The sequence below is a fragment of the Quercus lobata genome, chromosome 4 (genome assembly GCF_001633185.2).
Source record: "Quercus lobata isolate SW786 chromosome 4, ValleyOak3.0 Primary Assembly, whole genome shotgun sequence".
Classification (NCBI taxonomy): domain Eukaryota; kingdom Viridiplantae; phylum Streptophyta; class Magnoliopsida; order Fagales; family Fagaceae; genus Quercus; species Quercus lobata.
Window position 1 is genome coordinate 67,573,952 of NC_044907.1, and position 12,462 is coordinate 67,586,413.

Consider the following 12,462-nt stretch of genomic DNA (forward strand, 5'->3'; position numbering starts at 1 on the left):
GCCGAAGGTTGATATTTTAAGTGTGAACAATTTTTTTTTTTTTTTTTGGTGAGAATCAAGTGTGTGAACAATAAACGATATCCAACTATCATATTCAAATTATTTTATGTTTGGTTTCAAAAAAAAAAAATTTTTATTTTATCATCCAAATGGAGTCTACCTGATAAAATTCCCTTTACTCCAAGCCTGTAGACATTTTTGTTTATATGGATTGGAGTCGTGATTTGATTATTTATAGTTAGTGGGTGAATGGTTTTACAGCACCATCTTTTGCATGGTGATCAAGCATGTAAAGGGATCAACAAGTATACCAATGTCAATAATTCCATGGTAGGGAGACTGGTTAGCAAAACATGAAAGTTTGCACGCCTAATTACTAGGTGCTGATTTAGACTCCCAACTTTTAATTACGGCCTAATCAATTCTAAGCTGATCACAATTAATGTGAAATTTATGTGATTAACCAATTAACCAAGCATGCTACTATCAATTTGCTAGGATAAACATAATTGAACAATGCCATAATGCAAAGGGCAATAGGTTAAGAGAGAGCAAACCAAAATAACACCCAATACTAGAGAACTGGGCATAAAAATCTCTCTTTGTACCTTGAAGTCGGAAATGATCAACTAGCAAATAAGTTGGATTACATGAATACACAAAAACCCTCCAAGCTTAAGCTACTCAATGTACTCGAGCCCTTCATGCTCTAATTACCAATGGACTTCTCGGAAATTTGTCTTCAACTAGCATTTTGGATCTTGTAACACTGCCTAGTTGCACCACTAAGCCTTACCGGTTGAAAATGTGGTCAAGCTCCAATGCTTCCCAAATGTCCAAGCAACAAGCAAAAATCTATGTGGCGAAGGTTAGAATCTCCTCTCATGGATATGTAATTGTAAATTGGGAGAGAGAAGGAGCTGAGGCTATAAAGATTTTTCTCTTAAGTGAATGATGGTACTCTCTCAAGGTGGGTGTTTTTGATTTATAAAACCCTTAATCTCTACCAACAATTTTGTGGAAAATGCAGGTATTTATAGAGGAAAAAGAATCCCAACTTTTTCTAAAATATGAACTATCTAGAGGCACTCATGAGTACTCCAACTCTGATTGAGTTTTGAACTTCCTCAAGTGCTCATCACTTGCAAACTTGAGGGTGCTATAGTCATAACCCACTATCGAGTCAATTTTGAGTTCAATTGGTTTAGCATTTCTTCTCTAACTTTGAAACCAACCAAGTACACTAAAACACCACAAAATACAAGAAAATAAAAGCATGAAATTACAATAAGGGGTAATTACACATAATCCACCTATGGTTTGGGCAAAAATCATTTTTTCTACTCGTGGTTTGAAAAGTATCACTTAACCTATTTGAGGTATGTTTCCGTCAATCTCCATAACCCACCTCAGTCCCAGCCGTTACAAAAAAACCTCTTAACCCCAAAACACAACATAACGCGAATCAAAACACCCAAAAGTCAAAAACTTTTCAGGAGAGAGACTTATGTTGAGATCAACGTGTTCTTCGTGGTTTAGAATGTCTGGAGGGGGAGAAAACACAAGTTTCGCAACATCGAAGTTATGGGAAGGTATGTGTGACTACTATTGATTTGCATTTGGGTTCTTGATGGCATTTTTTACTGCGACCCACCCACGTAGAATCGCTTTGTAAAATTTTCTCAAAATTGGTGTATGTTAAATGTGCATTTTGCTATTTATATATAGAATCGCTTAGGATGTAGCTAATGTACTGCTATGGTTTTTTATATAATGCGTATACCTGAAAGAATCAAATTTATTTGTCAGTGATTACACTTGTTTGTGAACTGTGGGTAGTGTGGTCCCTATGAATTTGTTGGGAATCTGGTTTTGCATGTGCTATATGTGGTTCTTTGGCCGTGTGTTGTCTCTTTTGGCTTGTTGTCGTTTTCAGCATGTCAATATGTAAACAAACTACTTATTTTAAACAAACTACTTATTTTAATTGCAAATGGTTGACTTCACATTTGACATTGAAAGTCATGTTGGGGGTGTTTTGTGGAGGACCCAACCCTTAAATATGTGGGTGGGTTTGTACATACATTGACAGAGATTGACCCTGATAAGTTAAGTTTCTTTGAAATTCGAGATTTATGCCATCTAGTTGGTGCTCCTAAAGAACACAATAGATATAGGTATTTACTTCCTGAAGGTAATGTAAAGGATGATATAAGGGACATAAAAACAGATGTAGATGTGGTGAACATGACTACCCTTCATAAGGCATGAACAACTAACAAAATCATAATCTATACTGACATAGATATGAAGCCACTGGCAGTTGGGCATCTTGATGGAGGGGGAGTGGCAGATGATGATGTAGGTGGTGTAGGTGGTGATGGAGGGAGGGATGAAATAGATGTGGAGAGTGATTATGATGAAGTTGTATTGGAGGAAGAAGAAGATGATGAGAATGTTGAGGATGTTGAGAATGTTGGTGATAGAGTTGAAGAGCAGGATTCTGAGGTTGGTGCAAGGGTTGAAGAACATAATGTTGAAGTAGATAATGATGATGATTGGCTATATGAAGGCCTAGAGGGGGATGACTTTGGTGATGACATATTTGCTACTCCAAACTCAGCTCCACAAGGTTTTGCTCCAAAATCAAGTGATGCTCCCAATACAACCTCAGAATCAAGCAATGCACCCCATGCAGACCCTGAGTGGGCTAAGCCAGCTCTTAAGGATGACCTGGTAAGCATGGATGGGTCTGATGATGAGCAGGTACCTGAGCAGCCAGAATTTAATGCTAAAAGTGACATGAGAAATGTTGTACTGAAGAAGGAGATGAAGTTTCCTAATGCAAAAGTATTCAGTGCTGCTTTGAGGGAGTATGCAATTAAAAAAACCTATTGACATCAAATTCAAGCTTAATGAGAGAACCAAGATATCAGTTCACTGTAAGAATGAGTGTGGGTGGAGATGTTATACATCTCAAATAAGTGGAGAGCTAACATTTCATATTAAGACCTTGACAAATGACTATACTTGCCCCAAGTATTTTAAAAATAGCCAAGCAACATCAGCTTATGTTGCTAAGAGGTTCATTGAGGATTTTAGCAAAAATCCAAATTGGGAGGTGAGTGGTGTACACAACCATGTGATGCAAAATTTATTTGTTGACCTAAGTGTAAACCAAGTGTATAGGTCAAAGAGAAAGACAAAGGATTTGATCAATGGAGATGAGCAACTGCAATATGGTGTCCTTAGGGACTATGCACAAATGATAAACATTGTAGACAAGGGGAGTAGGGTTATACTACAGACAGAAATGGCTGATGAGACTTCCCAGCCAAAATTTAAGAAGATGTATGTTAGGTTTAATGCTTAGAAGTTAGGATTTTTAGGTGGATATAGGCCATTTATAGATTTAGATGGTTGTCACATAAAGCACAGATTTGGAGGGCAAATCTTATCTGCCACTACCAAGTATGCAAATGACAACATTTTTCTAGTAGCCATGGCTGTTATGGAACAAGAAAATAAGGAGTCTTGGATAAGGTTTTTGGAAATTTTTACTGATGATATAGGGAGGTCAAAGGAGTTTCAATTGGTCTTCATTTCTGATAGGCAAAAGGTATGCAAGTTTTGTTCAGTTACACTTGAACTAACATGTTTTGTTTGTTTGCTAAACTAACATGTTTTGTTTGTTTGTTTGGTTATTTGCAGGGGCTTATTCCTGCAATAGAAACACTATTTCCTACTGTGGAGCATAGATTCTGTGTGAAACATATCTACAACAACTTCAAAGTAGATCATAAGGGATTGGAGCTAAAGGATGCACTGTGGAGGTGTGCTACTGCCACAACAGTAAAGGAGTTTGAAAGATGCATGCAGTACATAAAGGATTTGGATGAAAAGGCATATGAGTATCTTACAAACATTGCCCTTGCACAGTGGACAATGTCACACTTCACTCCTAGGGCCTTAACAGATTATTTGGTAAATAACTTGAGTAAGTCTTTTAACTCAATCACATTAAAGTCTAGGGACAAGCTTATCTTGGCAATGTTGGAGTGGATTAGGGTTAGACTTATGATTAGGCTTTACACAAAAAGGGAAGGGATACAGAAGTATGCTGTAAAGTTGTGTCCAAGCATACAAGATAAGTTGGAGAAATTGAAGGTTGAAAGCAAGCCATTTAGTTCTACCCCAGCTGGCAGTTTCCTTTATGAGGTAGCTAGTCAGTATGAGAGGCATGTAATTGATCTTGTCAAGAAGACATGCAGCTGTAGGTATTAGGACTTAAATTGCATTCCATGCAAACATGCCATAACTGCCATTTATACAAATATTGAGACACTAGAAACCTACACCCACCCATGCTACCACAAAGAAACTTACACGGAGATATACAAGGAGGTACTTCCTCCTATGCTTGGCCAGTTAGAATAGGCTGAGACTAGACAGCCTGCTACCCTAGCACCTCACATATACAAACCAGCAAGCAGGCCACCCAAGCAAAGAAAGAAGGCTCCTGATGAGTCTAGGAACCCTTACAAAGCAAGTAGGCTGAACAAACCTATAAGGTATGGGAAATGTAAAAAGGAAGGGCATAACTCAAGAGGGTGCAAGGCTGGCATCACTGGGGAGACACTATGGTAAAGGAGACAGAGGCTTGAAAGAGAAAAAGCTGTAAGTAATTGAGATGTAAATGGCAAAAGAAAAAAAAAACAAAAACTTGTTTTTAAACTTACAAAGGTGTTAATGTACTGAAATTGGGTTTTGTTGCAGGCAAGGGGAGGGGTGCCTGCACCTCAAGCTGCACCCCAGACACCGTCCTAACAACCTACCTAGACTTATAACATGAGGTCTACCACTCAGCCTTCATCCTCATAGCAAGAAAATCAAGCTTCACAGCAAGGAAATCAAGCTAGGCTCACATGAGAGTAGGATGGTTCTCTTCCTCACAACTAGAGTTTCACACACCAAGGGAGACCTGGGATACCCTACCAAGTTTCTTCATAGGTAACTTAGTTGAGTTACCTCTTTCCTAGATGGTTGTGTAGACTGGAATATTTTTTAACAAGTGGATTTATTTTTTATTTTGTAGCCTTCACCTGCAAATAGGAGCACTGGTGGTGTGAGGACTAGAGGACAACTTGCTACACAAAGGCCACCAAAAATGAATTCAATGGGTGGAAAGAGTAAAGGCAAGAAATGAAGCTAGTGGGTACGCATGCCAGCATTGGGAGTAAAGTTAATGGGAACATGTGGGCCTGCAACTAGTGTTTTTTGTGAAGACCATTGTTGGCTTTTTGTAATTATCAATTAGTGTAAAAAAAAAAAAAAAAAAAAATCACCTTTTTGTAATTATCATACATATATGTCTTCCTTCGTTGATCCTCAAAGGTGGATTGTTTTGAAAACTTATTTTAACAGTACCATCAAGATATTGTTGAATATGAGTAAGATCAAGTTCATCAAAAATGGGTTTGGCAGGAGAGGTTTCTTGTTCTAACAACCAATCATTAGGAAGTTTAACATCTTGCCATTGAATCATTTTTGGAACTTGAATTTTAGCATCAGGAGTTGAACATTGAATTAACATGGTTTTACCCGAAGGTTCTCTAGGCATTATAGCACAAGGATTCATTTGAGTACCCATTAGTTTGTAATAAATGCGATAGATCAAAGCAAAAGGCTTACTTCCCTCTTCCATGTGATAGCCAGATGAAGCAATATTCAAAGTCAAAGCTTTAACAATATTAGGATCATCTAAAGCAAGAGTAAGATCAGGATAGCAGTTAAAATAAACAGGACCATCATACATAGAAGCAGTAATCATACCAAGAATGCTATCTTTAAAAATCTTAAATCTAGCATCTCTTTAACACATGAGAACAGAAGCATTAATACCCTTTCGAGTAAGTGGTTTAATAGCAACTTGAACCATACCAATATGTAAAAAATAGAATTTTTTAGCAGCAATGAAATCATTAATATTCTTTTTAGTGAATAAACAGCATTTTTCATGAACTCTTGAAATAGAGAAAATTTGTTCAACAGTTCTAGCTTTGTAAGCAAAATGAAAAGTACTTTCAACAAAACTAGTTTTATAAATAGTTTTAGTATCAACTTTAGGAATAGTCCATTTACGAAAATCAAGGATCAACTCATTATCATCAGTAGTGTGATCTTCTTCATTTATAATATCAGGAGGACAACTAGTCCTGGAGCTGATAGAGGAGTTAGTTCTCCATAACTTATCCATACTATCCTAGGCTTAACACTCAGTTATCATGTTTTTCTCACAACCGTTGCATTTCCTAACACATACCCTAACCAACCTTATATCTCTCATGCCCTACACGCCCTCTCTTGGCTCAAATGGGCCTTACAGCTAGGTTCTAGGACTTTACTTTACGACCAGGGTGGCGCCAATGACGGTAAGAAGGGAACACAACAATGGAATATCAAGCGTTCGGGTAGACACGGACAAGAGACAAAGAACACAACCACACTACCACCAGCCAGAAAAGAGTGGCTCTGATACCATAAAGGGGGAAGGGGACACGCTGCTGAAGAGAGTGAGATGGAAGCACAATAATATTGTAATGATGTAATGAAAATAATGTAAAGAACTTGAAAGTAAAAAACTTGGAAGTAAGAACAATAGATAGCTTGAATGTAAGAACAATAATAAGGCGGTAGAATCGACCAATCACCATAGGTCAAATTATCATAATCAATAGAATCATTTTTACCCATTAATTCTTGTTTTACCTTATAAGCAAAGATAGGAGGCAGACCGTTAATAAACTTTTCTTTCCAATAAGGCTTATGGCAATCTTTCCTGAGCATCACTCTGGAAGTAAAAACATCTCGATACCATCTGTAATTGGACATAGTTGGACAACTCAAATTATTCAAATAATCAGAAACATGTGATGAAATATTGGATGGAGTACCAACAAAATGTTTGAGGATAGTATAAATCAGGGTATTAACGCCATCAGGAATACCATGACCAATACTTTCATCAAAAATAGGCAAATCTTCATCATTCTTTTTAACAGCATGTTTAATAGACTCTTTGGAATCTTCAGTGATGTATGAATCCCACCATCCACGAAGAGTACCAGAAAAACCAGTAGCAAGTAAATTAACAATTTCAGGTTGATCAAGATCATGGTTATTTTGATAAGCAATACCAACCATAGACATATGACTCATTTTATTAATAATTTCTTATTCAGACAAACCATCAATATTCCATTCATAGAGCTTATCAGCAGAAACAGAAAACTGTGTTTGAAAAGATCTCTCTTCAAACTGCATATCAGGAGGAGTAGGTTTTGAATACCAGTTTTTAGTAAAAGACATGGGTTTGGAGTTTCCAACAAATCTTTTAATTTCTGGAAAATTATCATCAAAGATTCTTTTTGCAGGAACAGAGGAAACAGTATCAGAATCTGTATGTTCTTCAGAAACAATTTCTTTTTTGGAAATAGTACGAGCAGTTGGAGTACTTGTAGAAGTACCCTCAGTTTTAACTTTTAAATCAGAAAGATTCTTTTCAACAATTTCAAGAGTCTTGGACTGAGAAGTTTTAAACATTACTTTTTCTCTTTGAGTGGGTAAATCAATCAAAGGTTTCTCAGTTTTAACAGGAGCAGATTTTTTAGAAACAGAAATAGATTTTTCAACAATTTTTTCTTCAATACGGTCAAGCTGTTGACCAATAATATACAAAGATTGATTAGTAAAATTGTTTTGTTCAATAAGGCTAACAATAGGAGTTTGATCATCAGCAATTTTGAAAGGAGAGGCCTTCACTTCCTCTTTTGTTATTTCATCTTTCTTAGTAGTTATCAAAATTGAATCAAAAGGAGGATGACTAGACCTAATAATGGTTTTATCAACCTTAACAAAATTTGATTTCTTTATCACATTTAAATGTTTTTTTGAAACCTCATTATTTGGAACATAATGGTTTTCAAGAAAATCAAAAAACAATATTTGTTTTTTCAATTGATTCATCATTTCCAACCATTTTCTTTTAACACAGTCTTTTTCAGACTGAGCAAAATTATTTTGGAAATATTTTCTCTTGGTTTTTTTTGTTGCAAGCATGAACTCATTGTACAAAGAATCCCAATCAATTTCAAAATCATCATTTAAAACAGTCAAAACTCTTAATTGATTTTGGTAAACAGGAGGATTTTTAATAGGAGAATCAAAGTCAGATGGAGTAACAGAAACAATGTCTTCCTCATCTTCATTAGCAGTTTTACTAAATGAAGTGGAAGTTTCGGGTTTAGTAGAATAATAAACAGAGCTAATTTGAGATTTATCACTTGAAATACCTTTTAGCTTTAAATCAGAGGATGTTTCCAAATTCTTTTTCAAAAATTCATTGGTCTCTCGATCTCTTTTTGAAATACTTTCAGATCCAGCAAAGGAATGTCTTCCACACACATATATATATATATATGTAGCTGACCTTGGAATGTGCTTTTTTGTAATTTATTAAAAGTTAAGTTACAATACATTCCGGATTGTTATTATACACTCCAGGTTGTTCTTATGGTATGAAATTCTGTGGTATTATGGTATGGAAGTTGTGGTATTTATTCAATTCAGTTTGTATGGAACATTATTTGTCCAAAACAGTTTGTATGAAACATAATTTGTCCACACCAAATTATATGGAAGTTTTATTATTGCTGCTACAGATTATGTCCAAGTAGATTTTTCCAATTTAGAGTGTATGAAAGTTGTTATTGTGAAATGGTTGTTATGGTATGTGCAGGTAACTGTATGGAACATTATTTGTCCAAACTGGATTATATGGAAATTTATTTATTGCTACTACAGATTGTGTCAAAGTAGATTTTTTCAATATAGTGTCTGGAAGTTGTTATTGTGGAATGGTTGTTATGGTATGCGCAGGTCATTGATAATTGACCAATGCTTCTTTCATTATATGCCTAGAGACTAGTGGCATGACCAATACTTCTTTCATTGAATGGTTGTTATGGTATGCACAAAACAATACTCAATAATTGACCAATTCTTTGTTCATTGACACATCAAAACATTATATTAGCAGGCTAGTGCTATTACAATGCAAATTCATTAACACCATTGCCATAACTATCTCTACTAACCAATTAACTACTTCAGGGCAACAACCTAGGTCTCTTCACTCCAGAGAACTTAGTTAAGCCAAAACACAACAACAACAACAACATAACAATAACAAAAAAATCCATGACAAAATGCATGCAAACTTCCACATTCTCTGCTTCTCTTCAGCAAACATGGCCTTTTCCTTAGCTTTTGCACAGACAGCTCGAGCCTTTCTCTCCCTCTCCTTGGCTTTGGCTTCCTCTTCAAGAGCCTTTTCTGCCATTTGCCTAGCTTGTTTTGCCATTTTCAGAGCTGTCCTTTCCTTCTCATTGGTGAGTTGGAGAGCACTCTGAACCCTAGACATCCTCCCTAGAGTCAAAGGTGCAGTTTCATTCCCACGAGGACAGGTTGGGTTATCAAGCCAAACAAAGAAAGGACACTTAGGACCAACCTTATAACGGCTACAACCCAAGAACATCCTCCCAAAATTGTACAAACTCAAACTTGTTCTCAAAACACAAGTCAGCTCATTGCACATATGCCCACATGAACCCGAGAAATTACCACTTGATGAAGACATATCAACAAAACGCAATTCCTAGGAAGCCCAAATTTAGAGTTTCACACATTAAGTTAGCACTTGAACAAAATCTGAAACCCTAAATCGAGAACAGATACAAATACCTTGATTTTCTTTACCGAAACTACCTCCCCTAACTTCGATGTTGCGAAACTTGTGTTTTCTCCCCCTCCAGACACTCCAAACCACGAAGAATACGTTGATCTCACCACAGGTCTCTCTCTCGAAAAGTCTCTGAGTTTTGGGTGTTTCGATTCGTGTTATGTTGTGTTTTAGGGTTAAGAGTGTTTTTATAACAGTTGGGACTGAGGTTGGTTACAGAGATTGATGGAAACATGCCTCAAGTTGGTTAAGTAATAATTTTTAAACCATGGGTAGGCAAAGTGATTTTTACCTAAACCACAGGTGGATTATGTGTAATTACATCTTACAATAAATTTGTCACAGAATAATGCCATTAAAACACCTATGGAAATTCACAACTTAACAAAACAGAATTGATTAAGCCCTTTCCTTTGAGCTTTAAACTTAAATTTGCAATCATGAAAGCCTTGAATTAGCTTGCCAATAGGTTCCCTTATATGGAAAAACTCAATATAATAGTGAGATTAATAAAGATTCATTAGTGAAGGATTATAAGGAAAACGAATCAAGAAAATAACAGCGCAAAGATGTCCATAAAACAAAATATAAAGTTCATTAATATCAAACTTCCACATAATTAAACAATATACATCCTGATTTAATCAAAGTATGCCACAAAAAAGTCTCAGCCAATCAATTGAATATTTTGAGCATAATGGGCATCATTTGTATAGGAACTTGTATGTATATATAATCAAAGCTCTTGTGAGATTAATATTTACTAATAGTTTTACTAATCAACAATTCATATCTATTCGTGGAAATAGAATTTTAATACCTTTATTGATATGGCACATTAGTTTTGTTTTTGTTTTGTTTTTTCTTCTTTTTTTTTTAATAGTCAAGGCACATAAGTTATAAAAAAAAAAAAAAAAATACTTAGGATTCTAAATCACATTTAGACTAGGCATTTGCTATCCTAAGAAAAATAACGAACAAATAAATAAAACCCTAAAAAGACAAAGCCTCTCAGTTCTTTCTTATCATATAATAAATGGCTAGCGTTAAGGGATTAAGAAATGAAAATTAATGTGAAGAGAGAGAGAGAGAGAGAGAGAGTGCGCTCATTAAACTCTTCAATAAGGGTGTAAAAACGAAAATTCAATAAATGAACTCTTTAGTGCATTCCCAAGAGTTTCCATATCAAAATTATTTTTTCACCTATTTATAAACACAAGTATTTTCAATTAGTGATGCCAGTTCCATATATTCATTCTACCATTGAAGAAGACTAACACTTCAAGAATAAGTGTTAATGGAAGGCAACAAACAATTTGTTGTGAAGGTTTTTATGGTTGTATTGATGGCATTCTTAGTTTTTATCGGAAGCACACAAGGGCAACCAATATGTTGCTATCGTGACCCATGTTGCTGCAACTCTTGTGGCGGGCCTCATCCTTCTCATATACACCCCAATTGAAATTTGCAAAAACATATAAAATGTATGAGTAAAGTAAGAATAACATATGAAATATTTAATTTTTGGTTGATTTGCTTCATCTCTCTCTCTCTCTCTCTCTCTCTCTCTCTCTCTCTCTCTCTCTCTCTCTCTCTCTCTCTCTCTCTCTCTCTCTCTCTCTCTCTCTCTCTCTCTCTCTATATATATATATATATATATATATATATCAGAAGCTTAAAGATACTTACATGATAGCATGGTACAAACATGAAACACCCCAATATCAAATTTCCACATGATTATACAATATACATCCCTGTTCTCACTCAAAGTATGCCACAAAAAGTCTCAGTTAATCAATTGAATTTTTTGAGTATAAATAAATTATCTGTTGGGCATCACCTGTATAGGAACTAGTAAGTATGTATATGTAATCAAAGCTCTCGTGAGATTAATATTTACTAATAGATTGAACAATCAATAATTCCCCTTTATTCTTGCAAATAGAATTTTATACCTTTATTGTCAAGGCACATTAATTTTTTGTTTTTGTTTTTGTTTTTGGTTTTTATAATCAAGGCACATAAGCTATATAAAAAAAAATACTTGGATTTTTAAAGCATGTTTGATTGTTAAATGTTATCATACTGCATTATAAAAAATAGTATATAAAAATATAATGGTATTCTATTACATAAGATGACTTGATTAATTTGGTGTTTATTGCTATGTATTTTTTTTTTTCTCTTTTTCTTCTCATCTTTTTTTATTCAACATTTAAATTTAGTCATATCATCTATATCATTAAAAAGCTATGTATACCATCTATTGTTGCTACACCCTAGTTGAGTATATTAGTGATCATGTCATTATTCTTTTTCTTTACAATTTTTCTTATAATTTTTTCAACATTTACTCATTTAAGGTGAATTAAAAAATCCATTATTTAACAATCAAAATATCATATCTTTTAAATTATCTTCTTATTATTCATTTTCTAACAATTATTGTTACAATTTCTCCAACCTTTCTCCCTCCCTTCTACCTTTTCATCTTCCCACTACTATCTACTTTAATATCACTCTTCCTCTATCCATTTATCTTCCTTTTTATGACTCTAATTAATCTCATCCCTTCTATTCTTGCAAATAGAATATGAATACTTTATTGTCAAGTCACATTAGTTTTGTTTTTGTTTTTGTTTTTTTATTTTATTTCTATA